Source organism: Ictidomys tridecemlineatus, chromosome 11, assembly GCF_052094955.1.
Source record: "Ictidomys tridecemlineatus isolate mIctTri1 chromosome 11, mIctTri1.hap1, whole genome shotgun sequence".
NCBI classification, from domain to species: Eukaryota; Metazoa; Chordata; class Mammalia; order Rodentia; family Sciuridae; genus Ictidomys; species Ictidomys tridecemlineatus.
The window spans coordinates 104,705,850-104,732,363 of NC_135487.1; the positions used below are offsets into that span (position 1 = coordinate 104,705,850).

At 34.5% G+C, this 26,514-nt stretch overlaps 1 protein-coding gene across 13 annotated transcripts in view; it reads left to right on the top strand.

Annotated features, from left to right (window-relative positions):
- Positions 1-26,514, top strand: part of Rap1a (RAP1A, member of RAS oncogene family) — a 90,694-nt gene that overhangs the window by 25,113 nt on the left and 39,067 nt on the right. For 3 of the 13 annotated variants that reach the window (XM_078027010.1, XM_078027012.1, XM_078027011.1), the window contains one exon: positions 19,199-19,315. The exons of the other annotated variants lie outside the window; for them this stretch is intronic. The gene's annotated coding sequence lies outside the window, so the exon portion shown is untranslated. The remainder of the gene's footprint in view (positions 1-19,198; positions 19,316-26,514) is intronic. 13 annotated transcript variants of the gene reach the window in all.

Sequence of the window (26,514 nt, forward strand, 5' to 3'; positions counted from 1 at the left end):
CACTCTTCTGATTGTATATGATGTAAAGTTACACCACTCATTTAATCATACTCCCTTCTTTCTAATCCAAAGTTCTAAGTTCTCTGTTCTTCCCTAGCTTCCCTCCTTATTGTGAATTAGCATCCACATATCAGAGAAAACATTTGGCATATAGTTCTTAGGAATTGGCTTATTTTGCTTAGCACAATATTTTCTCCAGTTCCATCTATATATTGGCAAATGCTGTAATTTCATTCTTCTTTAAGGCTGAGTAATGTTCCATTGTGTATATATGCCACAAATTTTTTATCCATTCATCTGTTGAAGGGTATCTATTTTGGTTCCATAGCTTACCTATTATGAATTGAGCTGCTATAAACATTGATGTGGCTGTGTCACTGTAGTATGCTGGGTTTTTTTTTTTTTTTTTTTTTTTTGGTGGTGGTGGTGGTGTTTTTTTTTTGTTTTGTTTTTGTTTTTTTTTTTTTTTTGGTGTGCCAATTTTAAGTCCTTTGGGTATAAATAGAGGGGTGGGATAACTGGGTCAAATGGTAGTTCCATTCCAAGTTTTCTGAGGCATCTCCCTACTGCTTTCCAGAGTGGTTGCACCAATTTGCAGTCCCACCAGCAGTGTATGAGTGTACCTTTTTCCCCACATCCTCGCCAACATTTATTGTTGCTTGTATTCTTGATAATTACCATTTTAACTGGAGTGAGATGGAATCTCAGTGTAGTTTTGATTTCCATTTCTCTAATTACTAGAGATGTTGAATATTTTTTCATATATTTATTGATCAATTATAGTTCTTCGAAGTGTCTGTTCATTTTCTTATGATCCACTTATAGATTGGGGCTTTTTTTTTTTTTGGTTTTGAGATATATATATATATATATATATAATCTCCAGGAGATTAATGCTCTATCTGAGGTGCATGCGAAAGATTTTCTCCCATTTTGTAGGCTCTCTCTTCCATTCTTGTTTGTTTCCTTTGCTGTGAAGAAGCTTTTTAGTTTGATGCCATCCCATTTATTGCTGAAGTTGATTTCTGTTTGAAGAATTTGGTTAAGAGATGATGATGGCCTTAATACAGTGAAAATAGAGATGAAAAAAGTAAGCAAATATTTAGGAGATGAAACCTACAGCATTAGCTTGGTTGTTGATTGTATGTGGCAAGTGGAGTCAAGTATGTCTTGTGTTTCTAGCTTTCAGGAATCACAGGGAAAAATAATATAGGTTAGGTGGAAGGTCTGGGGGTTTTTTTTGTTTGTTTGTTTTTATTGTTGGTTGTTCAAAACATTACATAGTTCTTGATATATCATATTTCACACTTTGATTCAAGTGGGTTATGAACTCCCATTTTTACCCCATATACAGATTGCAGAATCACATCAATTACACTTCCATTGATTTACATATTGCCATACTAGTGTCTATTGTATTCTGCTGCCTTTCCTATCCTCAACTATCCCACTTCCCCTCCCCTCCCCTCCCCTCTTCTCTCTCTACCCCCTCTACTGTAATTCATTTCTCCCCCTTGTATTATTTTTCCCTTTCCCCTCACTTCCTCTTGTGTGTAATTTTGTATAACCCTGAGGGTCTCCTTCCATTTCCATGCAATTTCCCTTCTCTCTCCCTTTCCCTCCCACCTCTCATTCCTGTTTAATGTTAATCTTCTTCTCATGCTCTTTGTCCCTACTCTGTTCTTAGTTACTCTCCTTATATCAAAGAAGATATTTGGCATTTGTATTTTAGGAATTGGCTAGCTTCACTTAGCATAATCTGCTCTAATGCCATCCATTTCCCTCCAAATTCTATGATTTTGTCATTTTTTAATGCAGATTAATACTCCATTGTGTATAAATGCCACATGTTTTTTATCCATTCTTCTATTGAAGGGCATCTAGGTTGGTTCCACAGTCTTGCTATTGTGAATTGTGCTGCTATGAACATCGATGTGGCAGTGTCCCTGTAGCATGATCTTTTTAGGTCTTTAGGGAATAGACCGAGAAGGGGAATAGCTGGGTCAAATGGTGGTTTCATTCCCAGCTTTCCAAGAAATCTCCATACTGCTTTCCAAATTGACTGCACCAATTTGCAGTCCCACCAACAATGAACAAGTGTACCTTTTTTCCCACATCCTCGCCAGCACTTGTTGTTGTTTGACTTCAGAATGGCTGCCAATCTTACTAGAGTGAGATGTATCTTAGAGTGGTTTTGATTTGCATTTCTCTGACTGCTAGCGATGGTGAGCATTTTTTCATGTACTTGTTGATTGATTGTATGTCCTCCTCTGAGAAGTGTGTGTTCAGGTCCTTGGCCCATTTGTTGATTGGGTTATTTGTTATCTTATTGTCTAATTTTTTGAGTTCTTTGTATACTCTGGATATTAGGGCTCTATCTGAAGTGTGAGGAGTAAAGATTTGTTCCCAGGATGTAGGCTCCCTACTTACCTCTCTTATTGTTTCTTTTGCTGAGAAAAAACTTTTTAGTTTGAGTAAGTCCCATTTGTTGATTCTAGTTATTAACTCTTGTGCTATGGGTGTCCTATTGAGGAATTTGGAGCCCGACCCCACAGTATGTAGATAGTAGCCAACTTTTTCTTCTATCAGACGCCGTGTCTCTGATTTGATATCAAGCTCCTTGATCCATTTTGAGTTAACTTTTGTGCATGGTGAGAGAAAGGGATTCAGTTTCATTTTGTTGCATATGGATTTCCAGTTTTCCGAGCACCATTTGTTGAAGATGCTATCCTTCCTTCATTGCATGCTTTTAGCCCCTTTTATCAAATATAAGATAGTTGTAGTTTTGTGGATTGGTTTCTGTGTCCTCTATTCTGTACCATTGGTCCACCCGCCTGTTTTGGTACCAGTACCATGCTGTTTTTGTTACTATTGCTCTGTAGTATAGTTTGAAGTCTGGTATCGCTATACCGCCTGATTCATACTTCCTGCTTAGCATTGTTTTTGCTATTCTGGGTCTTTTATTTTTCCATATGAATTTCATGATTGCTTTCTCTATTTCTACAAGAAATGCCGTTGGGATTTTGATTGGCATTGCATTAAACCTATAGAGAACTTTTGGTAATATCGCCATTTTGATGATGTTAGTTCTGCCTATCCGTGAACAGGGTATATTTTTCCATCTTCTAAGATCTTCTATTTCTCTCTTTAGGGTTCTGTAGTTTTCATTGTATAAGTCTTTCACCTCTTTTGTTAGGTTGATTCCCAAGTTTTTTTGTTTTGTTTTGTTTTGTTTTGAGGATATTGTGAATGGAGTGGTTGTCCTCATTTCCATTTCAGAGGATTTGTCACTGATATACAGGAATGCCTTTGATTTATGTGTGTTGATTTTATATCCTGCCACTTTGCTGAATTCATTTTATTAGCTCTAATAGTTTCTTTGTAGACCCTTTTGGGTCTTCTAGTTATAGAATCATGTCATCTGTAAATAGTGATAATTTAAGTTCTTCTTTTCCTATTTTTATGCCTTTAATTTCTCTCGTCTGTCTAATTGCTCTGGCCAGTGTTTTGAGAACTATGTTGAACAGAAGTGGTGAGAGAGGGCATCCCTGTCTTGTTCCAAAAGGGCTGGTTTTAATGAGAAGGATAACTGCTGCAGTCTGGCTGGGCACAATTCACGAGCCACTTATCAAGCAGAAATGAACTTTATTTTTAGAACACACATGCCGCACCACAGGAGCTCTTCAGGAATTCCCTCAGAGCCCAACTGCCACTACTGGCTTCCCACAAGCCTCTCAACCCCCCCCCCACCTCCTCCTGCTCTTGAGGCCAATTGGCTGGGTCGTGTGGGTGGAGCCAAAAAAGTCCCCCAATGAGCAGCTCCGTGGTCTGAAAGGGCGGGGAAACAGCCCAATGAGCATCACCGAAGAGGAGCCAATCAGCTGGCAGCTGGATATTTGCTGGCAGCTGGAAGTTTGCTGGGGCCCCTTCGGCTGTGGCTCTCAACATCTCCTCCTCTCTGTTTAAACAACAAGCATGTGGCTTAGGGACTGTGCCTGCCTTAGGTTATCCAATACTACATATGGTCCTTACCCGTCATCCAATGAGCCGACCTCAAGGCGTCAGCCTCCTGTCTTAGGTTGGTACCATTGCAATCGGATCTTACCATCATTGACTAGCGGTCCAGCATACAGCCACACCTGTGGATAGGTCTTTGTACCAGTGGGGAGGTGAGGTTCTTTGCCTCACCTCTATTGGCCCCCAAATTTTAGCTGAACGACCATCACAAGCAGAAGGGAGGAGGATACACCAAGCCAATTGACGGCTCCTTTTGGAAAAATTGTACCATGGATGACACCATCAGCAAAAATACCCCAACACTACCACAAGTCGCTGCACCAACAGATAGTTCACAATGCATACAAGTGAGTTCACAATGCATACAAGTGATACATAGTCCAGGCAAGTTTTGCAAGCAGTTCAGTGATAGCTATTGCAGAAGCTGTAGATTGGTTTTATCTTTGTCTTCACTGGCACTGAGATGAAGATAGGAATTCTGGCAATAATGGCTAAAGAAAAAATTATGTAACATTCCAGCAGGCACTAAAATAAAACAATTTTCTGAACAATTTACATTATCCTGAACAGAATTATTAAATATAATGAAAAGGAAAGGTGAAAGTAAACAAACAGATCTGTTAACCTCCATTTTTGTTCACATATTAAAACAATCCTCAACAGCTATTTACCCAATTTAAATTAAGCCATTTAAATCACGTGAATAAAAAAAAATATTTGAGTCCATTTTTTCATGAAGGCTCATCATGTATGGTATATGGACATACGTACATACAAACATACAACACAGTTTGCTGGGGCCCCTTCGGCGGTGGCTCTCAACAGACAACCTCATTCTTTGAGTAAGACTTGAGGACAAAACATGATAGTGACCAGATTTAACAGGCGGGAGTGGATGAGAGAGGAAGTAAAGCAAAGCTTGGTAAAAGGATTGATGTGCAGTACTGAGGGCTAGTGGTGCTTTGTTCTAATTTGAAGAGAGCATATATGTGTCTTTTAAGTTCTCTTTCAGTTTTCCTTTTCTTTTCTGTGTATTTTTTTTAACCTGATGTTCAATTTGTAAGTGAATTCCAACATATGCAGATTTAGGAGATAAAAGGATGCATTCATTAGAGTGGAACACAGAACTAACTTGATTTTTTGAAAAATGTTTGACTCTTTGGGTCAAACTGTTGGAAAGTCTGTATAACATAAACATTTTGAAGTGGAATTACAATTTTTTTATATCACATTTGGATAATTACTTATTTTCTTTCCCCCTCTCACTGTCTAATGTCCTTAATAGATGAACATAATAGGTATTAGGAACCTTTATAATATTATTTTTTCTATATTAATTTAGTAATTGAAGTAAGTTTTGAAATGTTTGCTGTGCCTTATATATTGAAACAGACAATATCTCAATTATTTTGCTTCTTGCCAGTTTAAAATATTGTTAGAATCAGGGCTCTAAATCTAATAATTCCTGTTAAGATTGTAACCTCTAGAAAATCTAGTCATAGACATTTAATTGTGGTTTCTCTGTTTGAACCTGAGCCCCATGGATTTTATGTGTCTTCTGTATTCAGGTAGTTTTCAATTTGAATGTGAATACTTTATTCCAGTTAAAATTCATTGTTCAGCTTTAGGCTTCAACCCATTGCTGTTTGCACTCTTGTAGAGACTTTTAATACTTAACTAATATAAGGTTACTTATATTGATGAATTGTTACACAATAATTAGAAATTATTATAGTAACTCATTTTTGAAGAATCCTGAGAATTATACAAGTCCAAAAGTATTAAACTCAAGCATAGTGTTAAGTGCTGGTCATTTCATTATTTAGTTTTTCAAATTTCACAATTTGCTTATGTTATTTTTTCGAGAATTTTCTGTATTCCAAAGGATTAAGATACATCGAAATACTGAGAAATTTCTCCTTATCATTGTGAATGTATGCAAATGATGTAGATAACATTATTAGTATTTCCAGTCCATACGGATTAAGAATTTTACTCTTTAGCGAAAATAGCCTATGTAATTGGTGTCACATATAAATTCTTCTATAATCATATTTTCAAGTGTATATTATGAGGAAGCCTCCACGCAACTGTGGTATCATTTGTTTAGTAGAGGTGTGTGTGTGTGTGTGTGTGTGTGTGTGTGTGTGTGTGTGTGTGTGTGTCTGCGCACATGTACCCTTAGAAATGTTATCCTTTAATATGGGAATATTTCTTTTTTTGACAATTTAAATTATTTCATGATTGTAATTGTTTCTCTTATGAAATGCTATTTCTTTTACTACTATTAATATTCTTAAATGTATGTTGAAGAGTCACATTGATGTCAAATGCAAGACTTTGTTTTCTGTTTCCTTACGTAAAATATTCTTTATATAAAAGAAAGGTACAATTTATTGAGGCATTGAGACATAATTTTTAAAAATAGAATTAGACACTACTATCAAGAAGATGTTTTTTCATCAAAAGATGTTTTCCAGGGTTAATGTTGAAAAATGTTTGACTCTTTGGGTCAAACTGTTGGAAAGTCTGTATAACATAAACATTTTGAAAGAGGAATTACAGGGTTTTTTTATATCTTATTTGGATAACTAGTTATTTTTCCTTTGCTGTGAAGAAGTTTTTAGTTTGCAGCCATCCCATTTATTTTCTAAGAGTCTTTTGTAAACCATGTATTAGTTTCTGCAAACAGATCTCTCCTTATATACCAGACCTTGCATTGATATATACATAAATAAAAATGGGAATAGATGAGGGTAAATGGTTTTGCTGGTTGAAGTAGGTAGAGCTGAATAATTACAAATATTTCCTGTACTGTTTCTACCAAAAAAAACAATATTTTAAGTACTTAATGAACTCTTAACTTGGCAAGTACTCTAGCACATTTTCAACCACACTAACTACAGACTAAAGTCATTGCACTGGGCTTTATGAAAATAATTCACCACTGTGAACAAAGAAACCTACTAAAACAAGATAATTTTGAACTTTAAAATATTGGATAGAAGTGGGTTTCAGAATATAGGAAGTGTTATCTCAATCCCCCATTCATCAACCTGATCAATTATGTGGTCTTATAGTCATTAATTATACTTTATATAAGTTCTCTGCTAGTTGTATATGGAAAGAAAGTCAGATGGAAGCACACATCTGACAATTTTACCTGTTTCTTGGATTTTGTTTTTGCTGTAGAAAATGAAATGGGTTAAACACCATTTAGCTAGTGTATAGAGAAGACAGCATATGGTTTAAGAGTGTGAGTAATGGGTTCTTTTTGCCTAATTCTAAGTCCACAAATTAGTTATCTTTAACCTTTTGTAAGATATTTTTCTTAGCCTCATTTTCTTTATCTATAAAATTTGGAGGATGCCATAAAATAGGATAGAAATGGAGATCATTATGTTAAGTGAAATAAACCAGGCACAGAAAGATAAGCCCTTCATGATCTCACTCATACGTGGAATATAACCAAGTTGATCTCATAGAAGTTGAAAGTAGAATATGGGTTACCAAAAGTTGGGAAAGCAGGGGAAATTCAATAACTTGCCCAGAAATAAGGGGTATCAGTTACAGTTTGAAAGGAATAAGAAGTTCTAGTGTTCTTTTGTGCAGTAGGATGGTTTAAGAAATAGCAATGTACTGGGGTGTGTGTGTGTGTATACATATATACATGTATATGTACACATGTATACATAAAATAATTGAGGAGATAGTATGTTGTCTTGATTTGAATATTATAAAACACACATTATTGAATGCAGTGTAATTGGGGATGGGGGGTACTGGGGGTTGAACTCAGGGGCAACTTGACCATTGAGCCTCATCCCTGGCCCTATTTTGTATTTTATTTAGAGACAGGGTCTCACTGAGTTGTTCAGCACCTTAGCATTGCTAAGGCTGGCTTTGAACTCTCAGTCCTCTGTCTCAGCTTCCCAAGCCGCTGGAATGTAATTTCTATCTTTTTAAAAAGAGACAAAATGTGAATGATAATAGTATTCTTACCTTATGGTCATGAAAATCAAATATTATAACCCTCATAAAGTACTTAGCATAGAATATTAGGTATATCCATTTCCTTTTTGCCTTTGATCAGAATTTATTATTCTGAGTTCATTTTTTAAGTTATTGTTTGGTTCCCATAATTTTTTTAGCAGTCAGTTTAGTATTTAAAAGAATATTTAATACATTGTTCCTTTTAGCTAGACTGTTAAAGATGCAAAAGAATGAATGTTGTCTTAGATTCCTAAGAATTGGGGCAATCTGTTTGAATGCTCTTGGCAAACCTTTATGCTGCTCAGTTTGCACACATTTATTTTTTTACAAGAAAGGCTTTAAAAAGAATCACCATACTATTCATTGCTGTCATTAGAACTATTAGGAAAAAGACTCATCATTATGAAGATCCAAAGAAATCTTTTTTTGAACTTACTTAATAGGGTAAACTTGATTTTGGTTTAGAATTCTTCTGACAGTTTATATGAGTAATAGTATTTGTAGAGTGCTTTTTAAAATTTTTTTTAATAAACTTTGTCTCATTTGATCTTCACAATTCTGGAAAAAAAAATGTAGGACAGATGGCCTCACTCCTACTCTTAAAGTTGAGAGAGCTTCAGAGAAGTTCAGTAACTTGCTCAGAGTTAAGTAGCTATCATATTTCATCACAGAGTTTATGCCAAGTTGTTTTTTTTCCCCCAAAATAGTGGGGTGTGATGGTTTGTTCCTCCCTCCCTCCCTCCCTCCCTTCCTTTCTTTTTTTTTTTTTTTTTTTTTTTTTGCCTTTTTTTTTTTTTTTTTTTTCCGGTGATGCTGGAGATTGAACCCAGGGCCTTGTGCATACTAGGCAAGCACTCTACCAACTGAGCTGTGTCTGCAGCCCCCTTGCCAGTATTACTTAAAAGTTTTATTATTAAATTGTTTCAGGAGCAGGATTAGGATTCACAAGATACACATGAATATGTGTTAACATTGAATAGTACAAATCAATAGACATCACTTTTCCAGTCTGGGGGAAAAAAAAGACATCAGTTGCTATTGTGTTTTTCATTATAATTTAAATACTACACTTGAGGAAATTTACTCCAATATTGCAAAGTGACTTAAAAAATTTAATCTTCTGCATCAGAAGATTCTGTGCTATCATTGGTTTTGTATTCTGACACACCTGCCTCAGTGCCACTCATGTAAGATGTGTTTACCATTGATAGGTAGCACTGTAAACAAGCCATTCAAGTCTGCTTTCGAAAGTACACTGATGATTTGCTCACTTATACTGAGAATTCCAGGCTCAAGCTTGCTTGTAGTGGGCAAGAAAACAAATATTAATCTATATGCTACTGGTGAATGCATTGCTGCTCTGTTAACCTTTTAAGGGTGAGTGTGACAAACAGAATTATACTGACAATGATGAGATGAAAAGTTATAAACAAATTTTTGGACTAAAAAGGCAGGGTGCGTTGATCATGTGGTGGTAACAATTTATGGTGAAATACAGTAGTTAGGTCTGCTGTCTCTTGGATTAGTTTTTATTCTATTACATCACGGAGCTTCTATGTAGAATTGTTTCCTCCTATATGATCTACTGTAATTACAAAACTCAAATTGTTGAAGTAACTGATTTTATACCCTTTTTAGAAACAGACTTAATTTTTTAGAGCAGTTTTAGGTTCACAGCAAAATAGAACAGAAGGTGCAGAGATTACCTATATACCTTCTGCCTCACACAAGCACAGTAGCCTCTTCCATTCTCAACGATTTCTCATACTTGTTACAATGAATAAAAGAATATATTCTGACATATCATTTATGGCTCAGCAGTCCAGAGTCTACATTAGGGTTCATTCTGGGTGTTGTACATTCTGTGGTTTTGCATAAATGTGTAATGGCTTTGTTTGTATTGTCATATTATACTGAGTAGTTTCACTGACCTAAAAATTCTTTGTGCTCCTGCATTTTTTGTTTGTTTTGACTATACTTCAAGTGGAACAGATAGCAAGTTCTGCTGCATTTGTATTTCTGTAATCTAAATCCCATTTATAGCTTTGGGATTTAGAAATATTTGATTTAAAAAAACTATATCCTCAAATTATTTCTAGTACTAGAAAGTTATTTTTTGTTAATTAATTCTAAATATAATTTTGGTTCAAAGGAAATTTTGAAAGAGTCTTCCTTTGGTTCTTAACAATATTTAGTCAAGCTACCAACTTCAGAAACAAAAGTGACTGTGCTTTCACTAATCATTTTAAACACTAGTATGCTTTACTTTGTGTCATGCCTGTGGGGATATACATATATATTGTAATTGAGAACATCATTTGAAATAAGTTCAAGTATTTTTAGAGCCTTATCTTGTATTCATGGGTCCTCTGTAAAAGGAGAGAATACAAAATAGTCCTTACCTTGCTTCCAACAAAGTTGATATTGATAGAGAAGTCAAAGCTAACTATGAAACAATTAATGGAGAGGTTGCCAGACAGGTCCAAGGCTTGCTTTGTATGACCCTCACGCTAAGAATGGCTTATTTTTAAAGGATTTTTTAAAATTATATGCAACATTAACTATATGTAACTCACAAGCATTAAAATATTTGCCATCTGCCCTTTACAGAAAAAAATTTGCTGATGATAAAAGAAAAATATACATCAAATAAAATAGGACATTGGGGACATGCAAATCAAAACCACAGTGATACCACTTCACACTTACTAGGATGCCTATTGTAGAAAAACAGCAGCAACAACAGTATTGGCAATGATGTGGAGAGATTGCAATTCTCATACATTACTGGTAAAAATGTAAAATGGTTCAAAAAACAGTTTGGCAGTTCCTCAGTAAGTTAAACAGAATTGAGATATGATCCAACAGTTGCACTGCTAAGTATATACCCAAGAGAACTGAAAACATGTTCATACAAACAGTTGTATGCTAATGAAAAAGTAGGGAAAAGTAGAAAAGAACCCTGTGACCATCAACCAATCAACAGATAAACAAAATGTGGAATAGCCATTCAATGGAATATTTATCATAAAAAGGAATAAAGTGCTGGTATATGCTACAAAAATGGATGAATTTTGGAACACTATGCAAAATAAAAGCATCAGACACGAAAGACTACACAAACTTTATGATTCCATGAAATGTCCAGAAAAATTAAATCTATAGAAACAGCAGATTAGTGGTTGCCAGAGGCAAGGGGAAGAGGGAAGTGTCTGCTATTGGGCAGTGTTTTTTTTTAAGGTGATAAAAATTTTCTGGAATTAAAAAGTAATATTGTTTATACAACTTCATGAATGTAATTTAAAAAAATATTGAATAGGTACCATTTTGAAGTTGGGACTTAAAAATGGCATGAGGATAGATAAATGAAGTGGCTGTGATATTACAGGTCCTAGGAATAAGTATAAACCAAAGTATTGGTGTTTTACAGGATAAATGCTAAGAAAGATAAGGCTAAGTGTCTTGTTTTTGGCGGGGTTGGGAGGCCTCTAAACTGGCAGATTAACTGACTTGACCTATTTAAGAATGTGCTTTGCACTTTATTTTCATGATATAAATGGAATATTCTTTTAACCTGAGACAATAATTTATTTCATCCAGAAAGCAAGAGCCTTTATTCATTCGGGAAAGCAAGAGCCTATCTTGATACTTTTTTTGGGGGGGCGGGCAGCTCTGGGAACTGCCAAGGACTAAAAAGCTTCACACACGCACATGTATATGCTAGGTAAGTACTGTACCACTGACCCACATCCCTACCTGGTATTTTTAACAGGTTACCCCAGGTTGAGCATCCCTAATCCTAAAATCTAAAATCTTAAATGCTTCAGAATAAAAAATCTTTTGAGTACTGATGTGATACCACAAATAGAAAATTCAATACCTGACCTCATGTGAGGAGTCACAGAACTCAGACACGCTAGAAAATATTATGTAAAATAACCTTTAGGCTATGTGTGTAAGGTGTATGTGAAACATAAACGAATTTTGTGTTTAGACTCCTGTCGCATCCCCAAGATATCTCATTATATATATGCAAATATTCCAAAATTGGAAACAAAAATTGAAATCTAAGGCCCTTCTGATCCCAAGCATTTTGGATAATAGATATTCAACTCATAAGGATTTTAGTTCATGTCATTTTTTGAAGAATCTGCTACTTACTGTTTTTTAATTTTTTAGCCTATTTTAAATAACACAAAGGTTCTATCTGGTTCATTATTTAAAATAAAAATCCATAATACTGTTTCTTATACTTGCCACTTTACACTTTATAAAGTTCTTTCATGTGTATTACTTTATTTAATCCTCTCTCTGTAATCTGTAAAATAGGTAGTATCATTCTCATTTCAAAGATGAAAGAAGCCATATAATAGAGTGATTAGGAGGCAGAATCAGGGCCCTGGAATCAGAAAGCCAGGTTCAAATCCTGGTCCTACCATTTACTAGTTGTGCATGAATTTTATTGAGTTGTTTGTTCTTTCTAGGTCACCTGTTTTCTCTTTTGTAAAGTGTTTATAATGTTATCAAGTTGTATTAAATAAGTTGTTTGAAAGTAAAATTCTTATAATCATGTATTGAGGCACATACCAAGGCCTCAATAAGTGTTATTAGCTGTTATTTATAGATCATGGGAACTGAGTGAGGTTAAGCAGTCTAAAGTCTTCCAACTGATAAGTATTAGAGGCCAGTACTTGAATACAGGTGTTCTGAATCCAAATCAGTTTCCTTTATTAGATTTTGTTTTACACTTACTTATTAGACATAAATTTGTTAATCTTCTGAACATTCTTTTAAGTGGAAACCGGATATTAAAGGAATAGAGGCTTTCTAACTTCTTTGAGGTTTATTGCTTTAATCCACTGAAGCTTAGTTCTTAGCAGTTATAAACAAAAATTATGAACTATGCATGGAAAAATGACAAAGGAAAACAGATTTAATATAATTTAACAAAAATTAAGGGGCATGAAAAAATATAACAAATAAAAGCAAATGACTAAACACCTGGGGGGAAATTTTGAAACAATCAGTGAAAAGGTGACTCTCCTTAATGAAAAGAACACTGAAAGAAAAAAACGCTTTTTTTCAAAGACAGAAGAGTATAGGCAGTTCATAAACAACAACACATGCAGCTAATAAATATTTGAAAAAGCATTTTGATCTCATTAGTCAATCAGAGAAACTTAAAGTGAGAAAATAAATTTTTATGATAATTAACATAAAAACATTTAAGTTGAAGCTCTGTGTTATTAGAGAGATGGGACCCACATATTCCTGATGGGAATGAAAAGCTGGTAAAGCTATGTATCTACGTGAAGAACCTTAAAGATATTTCTAACATTTGATCTAGTAATCAGTGTTCCATATAACAATGTAATCCAAATTTTAAAAAACTGAATATAAATGTATGAACAAATATTCACTGCAGCAGCAGCATCTATAATAATAGGGAAATTTGGACATAGCCAGCAAGAAGGATAGTTAAAAATAAATTGTAACATGGTAACCTCTGGTACCAAGCAAACTTAATCTTGAGACTAGTTTATTCTGGATAAATATTTACTAAGTAGCTCTTAAATATTTGATATCTGAGTTTCTACCTGTTATAAAACTAAAATAAATAAAATTTCTTTTGAACCCAAATTCCTCTTTGTAGTAGTGACTGCCCCATTTATCTGTTCTTCCTTTAAGCAAACTCCTCAAAAAATTGTGTATAATACTCTTTCCAATTTCTCACCTTCCATTCTTTTCTGAACCCAGACTTTTGTCCCAGGGTTATTTCACTGAAATCAGTTTCTCAAGACTCCAGTGACCTCCAGTGGTGACTTCTCTCTCTGCCCTCATCCTACTTGATTTGCCAGCAGCATTTGACAATAGATCGTTTCCACTTCTTCAAAATATTTTATTCTCTGTTATCCAAGAAACCATACATGTGGTTTTCCCACTACCTTTGGATTGTTTTTTTTTTTTTGGTTGGGCGGGGTCTGGGGGGCTTACTAGGGATTGAACCTGAGAACATTTTACCACTGAGCTGTATCTCCATCCCTTGCTATATCGCTGAAGCTGGCTTTGAACATGTAATCCTCCTGCATCAGCCTCCTGATTCACTGGAATTACAGGCATACGCCACCGTGCCAGGCTGCTTCTTGTGTTTTGATATCTTCCATACTTATGATTTTGTTTGTTTGTTTTGGTTAAAATGGTGAATTGCATTTTCTGTATTGTGATAGAATAACTTAAAAAGATAGAATAACCTAAAATTCGCTATCATAATCATAATTTGCCAGCAGCATTATAAGTGTACAAATTTAGTAGTGTTAAGTCATTCGTTGTTTTGCAAATAGCATAACTATTCATCTTCAGAACACTTCCTTTTGTATAACTGAAACTCTATACCCACTGAACAATAATTTCTCCCTTTTACCTCCCTTTTTTTTATTGTGAATTTGACTACTTCAGGTACCTGGAATCAGATATTGTCTTTTTGTGGCTGGCTTATTAAACTCAGCTTGTTCTCAAGGTTCATCCATATTTTAGTATATGTCACAATTTCCTTCCTTTTTAAGGCTGAATTCTTTTCTATTTTACAGATAGTCCCTGAGTTGCAATGACTAAACTTATGAGTTTTTTTACTTTACAATAGAACAAAGAGATGGACATTCAGTAGAAACTGTACTTTGAATTTTGCTTTTTTTCATTGACTAGCCATATGGATGTGGGGTCTTCTTGCAATACTAGGGAGTCAGAGCTGCAGTTAACACTTAAAACATGTTCAGGATGTAACCCAATTGTAAGTCAAGGAGCATCTGCATACCTATAATGTATCTATTATACACACACACACACACACACTACATTTTTATTATCTAGTCATTTGTTGTTGGATAGTTAGATTGCTTCCTTCTTTGGAATGTTGTGAATAAGGCTACTGTGATCATAGATGCACAAATGTCCAATTGAATCCTGCTTTCAAAAATTCTTTTGAATTCTTTCCCCCTAAAAGTGGAATTTCTGAAACATAGTGATTCTATTTTTAGTTACTTAAAGAATCACTGTACTATTTTCCACAGTAACTGTACCATTTTTACATTCCCATCAGCATTGTATCAGGGTTCCAGTTTCTCATATCTTCACTAATACTTGTTACTTTCTGTTTTTGTTTTTTATTACAGCCATCCTAATGTATGTGAAGTAGTATCTAATTCTTGTGTTTTTGATTTGCATTTCCCCAGTGATTAATGATGTCTTGAGCATCTTTTCATGTGCTTATTAGCCATTCATTTAACTTCTTTGGAGAAATAGCGTTCAAGTTTTTGCTGTTAAACTGCTTGGTTGTTTTATAGTTGTTATGAGAGTTTTTTTTACATATATTCTGGATATTAATCCTTATCAGATATATGATTTGCACATACTTTTCTCTTGTTCATTGTGCGTCCTTTGGTGCACAAAAGTTTTACATTTTGATGTCCATTTTATCTCTTTTTTCTTTGTTGCCTGTGGTTTAGTGTCATATCCAAAAAGTGATTGCTAAATCAATGTCCCATATAATTTTCCCCCATACTTTCTTCTTTAGACTTTTATAGCTTTGCTGTCATGTTTAGTTAGGTCTTTGATCCACTTTGAATCAATTTTTGTTTTTGGCATGGGGGAGGGTCCAATTTAATTCTTTTGCATGTGAATATCCAGTTTTCTTATCATCATTTATTGAAAAAACTGCCCTTTCCCAAATGACTGGTCCTGGCTTCCTTATAAAAAGTCATTTGACCGCTGATGTGAGGGTTGATTTCAAGGCTCTCTGTTCCAAAAATTGGGGCATGTTGCACTTTCATTTCTATTCTGTTCAAAACACTATTTTTCCTTTGATTTCTTCCTTAAATCATAGATTATTAGAAGTATGTTAGTGTCTAAATATTTGGAGACACAAGGCCCTTCAGAGTCATAGAGGTTACTGTGATCTGATATAAAATTTTTGATTATTTACAATCATTATTTTTTGTACAAGAAAATAAACTTAAAGTGGGTTGAATACAGAACTGCATCCCCAGCCTTTTTTTGTTTTTCCTTTGGGACAGGGTCTTGCTAAGTTACCCAGAGTGACCTCAAACTTACAGTGTTCCTGCCTCAGCCTACTGAGTAGCTTGGCCTACAGGTGTGCTCCAGATGCCTGGTTGCTACAATAAATTGTGAAATGACTATAGTAAAGCATTTTTGGACAAAAGGTTCTACCTGAAATAGACCAAAAGTTCTACCTGAAATAGACCTTTATTTAAAAATAAGATGTAAAACATAGGAAGAAAGAAAGTATTAATGTCTGAAATATAAAATAAAAAAACTGTAAAAATTCATAGATGCAAATCTAGACACTGATATAGATATATGGTAAAATTGTACACATGTCCTTATTAGTGATGTAGATTACTTACAAAAAAATGGAAACCTATGAAAGTACTTAATAAATATTTTTCATTTAGGGATATATATATATATGATAAAAATTGTTTTAATGAGAGTAGAAAAGTTGCTTTAGATCAATTTTAACAGAAGCTGACCTGTTTCTCCGTTTGGTTTGAGAAACTTTTATTATTTGAGTGTCAGCATTGATCAGCACTACATGACTGAGCATGCCATAGCCATTAGTGATAAATATTTGGAGATTTCCTTGATATCTTTTTGTTATTGGTTTTAAATTTAGTTTCATCATAGTCAGAAAACATTTTGTATTATTTAAATTCCTTTAAATTTACTGAATCTTATTTTATAGTATAGAATATGGTCAGTGTTGGTAAATATTTCATGTGCAAATTGAAAATATGTATTCTTTTGTTCTCAGATGAAGTATTCTGTGAATGTCAGTTAGATCCAATTGATGGATGATGCTATTTAGTTCAACTAGGTTTGTGCTGATTTTTTTTTCCTGCTGAATATGTCAATTACTGGTGGAAGGGTGTTAAAATCTCTAACTGTATTATTAGGTTGATCTGTTTATCCATGCAGTTCCATCAGTTTTTGCCTTTTAAGTATTTTGACATTGTGATATTAGGTACATACACATTAAGAATTGTTATGTCTTCTTGAAGAATTGATTCCTTTATCATTGTGTAATGACCCTTATTATCTCTAATAATTTCCTTTACTCTGAAGTCTGCTTTTTATAAAACTAATATACGTACTCCAACTTCCTTTTGATTAGTGTTAGCATGTCTTTCTCTGTTCCCTTTAAATTTATTTGTTTACATTTAAAGTGTTTTTTTGTAAACAGTATATAGTTGTCTTTTTTAATACACTCTTTACAATGTCTTTTAATATATTTAGATCATTGAGGTTTAAAGTGATTATTTATATAATTGGATTAATATCATATTCTTAATGTTTGTTCGTGTTTTCTCTTCATTGCTTTTCTTTCTTTCTTTGTCTTTACTCTTTTCTGCATTCTTTTTAATTGAGCATTTCGTGTTTCATTTTTTTCTCTTCTCTTACCATATTGATAATTCTCTTTTTAACTTTTTTTGGTAGTTGTCTGTTGCAATATGCAACAGAATCGGGGTCATTCCAGGTAGATTTGGCTGGCAATGTAAAGACCACACAAACACAGAAAATACCTTTTTCGGGGTTCAGGACAGCTCTGCAGCCTCAAAAATCTAGCTCCCATGCTGGAGGGCCTGGAGAGCAAGGGAGGCAAGAGGCAGACAAGAGAGCCAACACACCTGAAACCCCCCGATTTATTGGAAGAAGCCATTCATAGAATATTCCACCCAAATAAGGTAAATATCTTGTGGTCACCATCTTGGCAAGTTGGTAAGTCACACCCATCTCAGATTCCATGTGGGAACATAGGCAGAGCAAGAGGAAAGGGCACTCACAGCCCAAAGAGCACACAACAACAGGCTAGTTCTCCCATACCAGGCTAGTTCTTAGTTCTCCCGTACGCTCAAATGGATATAACTCATGCACCCGGCCCATGGATGGCTTGAGACAGTTGCCCTTGAATTTGCAGGATGTATTTTCACAGTATTCCACTTAGCTAACTTTGTAACAAATTTTCCCAATTCCTCACACTTTTTTTTGTGCTGGGGATTTGAGGATTGAACCCAGGCCCTTGTGCATGCAAGGCAAGCACTCTACCAACTGAACCACTAATACTTTATAACATTATTATCATTCATTTCATTTGTCCATAAGCTTTAATTGCCTAATACATGGTCTCTATTATTATTGTAAACAAATTGTTCTCTGTTCAAGTACCAATAATAAGAGAAATGAAAGTGAAGTTTATGGCCTAAGCCATTTTCCTTCTTTTTTTTAATATTTATTTTTTAATTGTACTCGGACACAATACCTTTATTTTATTTATTTATCTTTATGTGGTGCTGAGGATCCAACCCAGGGCCTTGCACATGCTCGGCAATCGCTCTACTGCTGAGCCACAACCCCATCCCCATTTTCCTTCTTTCTGAAGAATTTCTTGTCACATTTCTTGCAAAGCAGGTCTATTGGTGACAGTTTTTCTCCTTTTTGTTTGAAGAAGTGTGATTCTTCTTCAGTTTGAAGAACAATTGAGCTGGGGGCAGAATTGTAGGCTTGATAGGGTTTTGTTTTGTTTTTGTTTTTAACTTTAAATAATTTCACTTCACACTGTTCTTGCTTGCCTGTTTCTGAAAAAAAAATCTAATGTAATTCTTATTTTTGCTTCTCTTTTCCTCTAGCTTTTTTCAACATTTTTAATCTAATATTCTGTAGTTTGAATATATGCCCCCCCAGTATAAATCTTTTGGTATTTATCATGCTTGATGTTCTATGAAGTTTCTGAGTCTGTGGTTTGGTGTTTATTCACTCTGGATTGGTTTTTGTTGTTGTGTTGTTTTGTTTTTAGAGCAGTTGTTTTTTCTCCCAGCTTCTCTCCTGTTTGACCCTTATCTTCAAAACATATCTGGAAACTAACACCATCTCCACTGTAGCTGCCTTCAGATTGTTCTTCCTAACTTTGCCCTTAATGTCCTCTTTCATAGCCAAGAGAGAATCTTCCAAAAATTTCCATGGAAACTTGACATTCTCTGCTAAGAACCATCCAGTGATTTTCTGTATCATACCAAGTAAAAGCCAAAATCTTTACCATGGCCCAAAGGCCTGCATTTAACTCTGTTTCACCTCCTATCTTATCTCCTAATCACCACTCTTTGCTCTCCTGTTACAGCACCCTTCTTGTCTTAAAAAAGTCACCAGCAAGCATCTTCAAGATTTTTCCACTTCCCTCAGATGTCTGGATAACTCTGTTCTTTAATTTCCCCTCACTTTTAGATGAAGTTTAAAAGTAAGTATATGCTTAAGTATAACTTTTTAAAAACAAACCTACATGTTTTATGAATTTATCCCCCTTTCATGTTTTATGGTTCTTCAAAACACTTTCCCAGCCAGCATGTCACTGGCATTTTAGAGAAAATTAAGCCAGCAAACTGGTTGGAGCATTGAGAAGGATAAGAGGGAGCATGTGGTTGGATGAAACTAGAATGGGATTAGGGATCAAACTATGTAACCCTTAAGAAGCCTGGTTAACATTTTGGTCTATCATTAAGTTCTGGTAAATCACTGAAATACCTTACCTGGAAGGAGTCAGAGGACGTCACTGATGTGATCAAATTTGTTCTTTTACAAAGAACATTCTGTGGAGAACAGATTGGAGAGGAAAGATTGCATCTGGGGAGATCAGCTGAGCAGCTGTTACAGTGATCCAGAGATCACTGATGGCAGCTTACCTAGACTACTAGGGTTGATGGCCATACAAAAGGAAATGTTTGAAACTGTTTAATTCTTTGAAGAAATCCATTTGTAAATATTATCAGCAATTTATATATCTCTATAGCCAGATTAAGATTTCCAGCTTAGGGGCTGGGGTTGTGGCTCATCGGTAGAGCACTCACCTTGTACATTCAAGGCCCTGGGTTCGATTCTCAGCACCACATAAAAATAAATAAATAAAAATAAAGGAATAAAGGCATTGTGTACAACTAAAAGAAATAAATATTTTTTTAAAAATTTTCCAGCTTATAGGAACTCTTTTTGATTCCATTTTGAGAAAGTTGAATGGATTGCCCAGTGTAATTCATCTTCATGTTCTGTAAGCCAAATAGTTATGTGCCATTTTGTATATTTCTTAGCATTGGGCACAAAATCAAAGATGCTTGTTTATTGGCAATGTCTAGAACCTGTTCAAATTGAATCATTTCTCATGAAAGCAAGAATTTTAATTGTATTATGATATTTTTTCCAACCTCATCTTAAAAAATTAAGTAGACTTATTGGGATTTAGAATTGATTCTCAATAGAGTTTTGTTTTCGGGGGGAGGAGGGCAGGGAATACCGGAGATTGAACTCAGGGGCACTTGACTATTGAGCCACATCCCCAGCCCTATTTTTTTGTATTTTATTTAGAGATAGGGTCTCACTGAGTTGCTTAGGGCCATGCTAAGTTGTTGAGGCTGGGTTTGAATTCTTGATCCTCTTGCCTTAGCCTCCCAAACTGAGCCACTAATCCTCCTGCCTTAGGCCCCAGAACTGAGCCCAGCTTTTTAAAAACAAAAAAACAGGATCTCTATGCCTGTGCTTTCTCCTTTATAAAGCCAGAAACCTTTGGGAACGGGAAGTTGTGTAGAACTTTAGCACTTGTGAGGATTCAAAACTCATAACACTGCCTGTGATAAGATAGATTTGAAGCTCTTAAAGCAAAAAAGCTAACATGGGAATCCTACCAGTAGTTTGCTAATGTGGCATTGTTTTTATCAACTAAAATATTGATTTCTCTTTTTACTTTAATTTGGGAGGGACAAAGCATTAAGCTCTGTACCTAAAGAATGTTATATTGTTTAATTATAAAGAAACAGTAGACTGTCTTAGTCCAACTTAATTTTGTTAATAAGGAAATTGAATATTTATGAGAGCAAATGATGTATAAGTTATAAAGCCTGATTTGGGATCCAGATCCTGTAGAAGCTCTTTCTTTTCATGAGTTATTGAGTTCTTTGGTCTTCAACACACACCTCATTTCTCTTGATGTATATGTGCTTTCCAAAGAATTGCAGACCTTTCAGTAAGGTTTAAAAAAAAAAAAGCCAGGCATGGTGATGCAGCCACTTGGCAGGCTGAGACAGGAGGATTGCAAGTTCAAGGCCAGTCTGAGCAACTTAGCGAGACCCTGACTCAAAATAAAGAATAAAAAAGGCTGGGGAGTACCTCAATAGTAGTACAGCATCCCTGGTTTCAATTCCCAGTACCACCCCCCCCCAAAAAAAAAGAATCAGTATATTTTATTATGCTGCCTCTTAATTTGGGGGTTCTAATCTAACAGTGTATTCATTCTTCTTACCTTTCCAAAATTCTTTTCAGATTACCAGTAACACTCTATTTACAGGAGTAAGTACTGATAGTAGTTGTAGTAGTTATCATTATTATTATTATTATTTTGTTTTGGCAGATGTTTGTCAGGCTCTGTTCCAAGTATTAGGTACACATCATTTCATTTACTCTTCAAAGTAATATTACTGGACTATTCTCTTTCTTTATAAGATTAAACCTTTTCTTCTTTATCCCAAGTCCCAGTCCTGTTATCATGAGATGTTAAAAGGTTGTCTGGATTATTGAATTAAGAATACTATTGAACATAGTGAAAAAGTCCAGAGGCATTAGTGTAGATAGTCTAGCTTTGAATTCAGGCTCAACCATTTCTTTCTTTTATTCAGTAAATATTTAATGAGTATTTACTGTTTTCCAAATATTGTTCAGGGCACTAGGGATGACATCTTTATTTACATTTTCAGAGGAAGATAACATTAGCCTTAAAGGGTTGCTAAAGACTAAGAGAGGTTAACAGGCAGGGTTATTTTTTCGCTTTTTTTAATGTTTGTTTTCTTGCCCTCTGAACTGGTTTCTCTGCTCCAGTTTCTCATTCTCTGTTCCATCCTACACAATGTTGGTAAAGCTAGCTTTTTTTTTTTCCTCAAGTTCCTCTTCGAAAAATTAAGTGGCTTTCTTCCTCAGATAGGAAAGTTCTGAGTTCTTAGAATATCTGCCTGCTGTTAAAAATATCTTATGTACTCTTTCTTTCACTTTTCACAGTAAATGCTCAAGCCACCTAGATATTTTTTTAAAAATAATTTTTCCATTAGATTCTTCAGGACTCTCTTGACTCTATGCCTTTTTTTCTTGGAATTCTATGTCTATGATATTCCTTTTACCCTTGCCTCCTTCCTCTCCCTGGACTTGAAGAAATGCATACAATGTACATGGAGAAAGATCTCTCTTCTTTCCATATCCTGTTGCCTCTCAGTTTTCCTCCAAAGGCATATACAAGTCTCTGTACACATTCAAGTAGAGGTATGTTATTAGCATATTAGAGTGTGAAGTCTAGAGTCAGGCTGAGTGTGATTCATGGCTTTTTCTTCCTATGTATGAGACCTTGAGCATATTACTAGTGCCTGCATCATGAGTTATTGTGATGACTTTTTCTTTTTGGTGGTGCTGGAGACTGCTAAACAGGTGCTCTACCACTGAGGTATATCTCTGGTCCCCACATTATGAGGATTTCTTATAGCAGTTCCTGATGCACAGTAAGAACTTAGTAAATATAAGGAAACATAATATATTGAAAAGAGAATGGTATTTAAAATCTGGAGACATAGGTTTGAATATAGTCACCTGTTTACTTTATGCCTAAGTATTTAACCTGAATTAAACTTTGTATGTTTTGTCATCATTATAATCAGGATAGTGATATATAATTTTGATTTTGATTACCTAAAAAATATAAGGGAAAGAGCTTCTAAATGACCAAATGCTTTAAAAGTTTCAGTTACCGTTGATCATATGGTTTTACTTTTCCTTCCAGTAAAGGTCATAACATTTCAGCTAGATAGAAGAAATGAAATAGTGTGTTCAAAAAACAAAGGTATCAGAAAGTTGTGATACTTACACCTTTTTGCTTTAGAAATTGTTCTAAATTCATACTTTTTCATTTTAAGATTATGAATATAGAGTTTATTTGGCAGTAATGCTAATAGAAGTATACTTGTCAAGATTTAAAAATTGAGAACTGGGGATGTAGCTCAGTAGTAAACTGCTTGCCTCTCATGTACAAGGCCCTGGGTTCAATCCCCAGCACCACAAAATAAATTAATTAAATGCTTTTAAAAAGAGATTTCAGAACTGATTATATTTATCTATACCTGGTCGGTATCTTTAAGGGAAAAAAATGTTTTTTGGTCATTGTGAAGGTATTAGTCACTGTCTTAAAATTTTTTCACAATGGTTTACAAATGTCTTATTTGCCTATAATAATAGTTACTAAGGAATATTTATTTTACTAAGTAGATAGTAATGTGAAAAAGACAAGAATTCCCTATTTCCATTAGTCAGGCATTTACTGGTAATGCACTTTTTGATGATTGACTGTGTTACTAAAACAGGATATGAGTATTCACATTTTTACAGCTCATGTATCCAAGAGCACATGTCATTCCCAAAGGCACAAATATAAGATATGTTTGGATACAGTGATATTCTCCCTTCTGTTAATTAGTGGTATTGCCAGTATTTAGGAGGAAAAAAATTATAGTTTAAGGGCCTTTGATAAATATTCTTTTTTATATTTTTTATAATTTTGATATATAAAGAATATATTTTACTTTGGAGATTTAATCTGAATTAAAATTACATAATTTTAGTAAGTTTGAGACTTTTACTTAAAAGTATTTTTGTTTACTTCATTTTATTCTACAATATTTGTTTCTCTGATAAGACAAAATGGCCTAATCTGATGATTTCATATATAACCTTGATCACTGACAGTTTAAACTGAAAGGGAAACTATTTTCAAGTACATTGAAACACAGCATACAATGAATGGCATAATTTCTTTTAGTTAATTTTTGAGTTTCCAAACCACAGAAGTATTATTTTAGATTGCCAATTCATTTGCTTCATGGTATGAAAATCCATAGTAGGAGGAACAGACCTATCACATTTAAGTTGTTTGACAAAAATGTCTCTTCCCCCCCCCCAATTGTCTTTTTGAAAAAATTCAGAGGATGAATCTTCTTAAACTATATGCTCCTGTTACTTATAGTAATACAAAAACTATCACTTAGGAATTATTTGTATGATTCCATGTAGCAACACTGAGCCAGGCAACATAATGTTCATACCCCAAATCTATAATTAATATCTAAGGACTTTTTGATGAAGAATGAGATAAAAATTCTTTTTTATGACAACATAGTAATTGAAAATAAGAATTAGGGCTGGGGATGTGGCTCAAGTGATAGCACTCGCCTGGCATGCGTGTGGCCCAGGTTCGATCATCAGCACCACATACAAACAAAGATGTTGTGTCTGCCAAAAACTAAAAAATAAATATTTAAAAATTCTTTCTCTCTCTCTCTCTCTCTCTCTCTCTCTCTCTCTCTAAAAAAAAAAGAAAATAAGAATTAGATCACAATACAAATGTTCTAAAAATAGAATATAAATTAAAATGTTAACAGTGATTGGGATTTATTATATGTGGCACATAACTTGTGTGAATTTTAATATTTTTTCTCAATGATAGTTACATTTTATTAAATCCATTATTTTATTGTATGTGAATTACATGAATCCTTAAAGCAGAATATATGTAAGTTTAGAAATTTTTCTTTTTAAAGTATGTGTCATGGAAGGATAGCCCCCTTTTAAAAACCATCAATTAATTTAGATCTGTTAGAATGTCCATTTACTTATTAGTTCATTCAACAAATAATTATATAACATAACACCATATGCCAATTTTATTGTTTTGGGTAAATGAAACAAATGATCCTTCCCTAATTGAACTTACAGTCTAATTTATGTAGTCAAATAATCACACGGGTAAAAAATAATTTTTGATTTGAAACAGTGACAAGTATTACTAAGGAAAGATAGCTGGTTCAGTGAGAGTGTATAAGGTTTTGATTCAAAGCATTCAGGGAAGGATAGCCTATAGAACTCTCACTTGTGCTGAGATATAAGTGAAGAAGGGGGGAAAAAAAGACATTTCAGGCAATGAGAATAGTGTGTGTTGAAGAGCTGTAGTGGAGATGAGTGTATCAGATTTAAGTAGCTAAAAAGAGAGTGACCTGCATAGAGAATAAGGGTAGAGAAGATAAAGTAGAAAGGGGCCAAATCATTAAGAACTTTGAGGACTTTAACCTTAGAGCAAAATGAAACCTTTTAATCATCTAAGGAGAATGATTACCATGATAAGATTTATATCTTAAAAAGATCATTCTGGTTGTACAACATAGAGTGAGTGGTAGTGGACTAGTTAAGAGGCTAATTCAATAATCCTAGGAGAATAATAATTACTGTGTAGAGTTTGAGTTTTGATAGTAGAAAAAGAAGAGGAAAGGAAAGAAATGGACAGGTTCTCTGCCTACGGGGTAACAGATTCTCCACCAAGGTGATTCCAACACTACTGTCTTCCTCCCTGCTTACTTTCTACCTTTAAAAGTGCTACAAAATTCAAAGCATTGCTTTTTGATTAAATTACCACTTTAATTAAAATGGTATTCAAAAACTACTATTCATAATTTCATTTTTAGATGATTATAAAGGAATTTTTCATTAAATATACATTTATGACTTCCCACTTGTGAAGATATATGTATTGACTAATAAAGATACCTTTTACAACTGTAAACTTAAGGAACATTATTGGAACTGAAATTGTTAATTTGTGACAGATTCTTCTTTGCAAAAGCAATGTGAATTCTTCTACTTCTTATTGTATATTCCTCACCAGGAAGATCACCTTCAATGTTTAAGTTTTGACAAGGATCTTAGGACTGATTATAACATTTAATAACAAGAAACAAACGTGCATGGTTTAATTGGTTATAACCTAGCAGTGCTTTAATATCAATTTTCTACTATTTGAAAAGTGTTTGCTGGGCGTGGTGGTGCATGCCTGTAATCCCAGCAACTCCGGAGGCTGAGGCAGGAAGATCGTAAATCAAGGCCAGCCTCTCAGCAACTTAGTGAGGCCCCTAAGCAACTTAGCAAGACCCTGTCTCAAAATTTTAAAATAATAATAATTTAACAAAGGATGTGGTTCAGTGGTTAAGCATCTCTGGGTTTAATCTCTAATACCAAAAGGGAAAGAAAACAAAAAGGAGAGAAAGAGAAAGAAAAGTAAGTATTCTGAAGGAAAAAGGGAACTGGTTTTTGGTCAAGTGATGGACAATCTTCTTTAATGGTCCCCCAGTTCAAATTGAAAATGACAGGAAAAAAGTATAAGGATTTTTTTTTTTCATGTATCAGAGAACTGACATTCTGTAAGACATGTTCAGAGGCTAAAGAGTAAGAACCAGCATGCAGAGCCTATTTTTTGTCTTGAGGGTATTTACTGAGCTGGGTAAACGTGAGCTTGCCACAGCCCGGCTGGCTGGGCAAAATAACTGGGGGGTGACGAATAACTTGTGTACATTGATACAGCAGGAGTAGGAG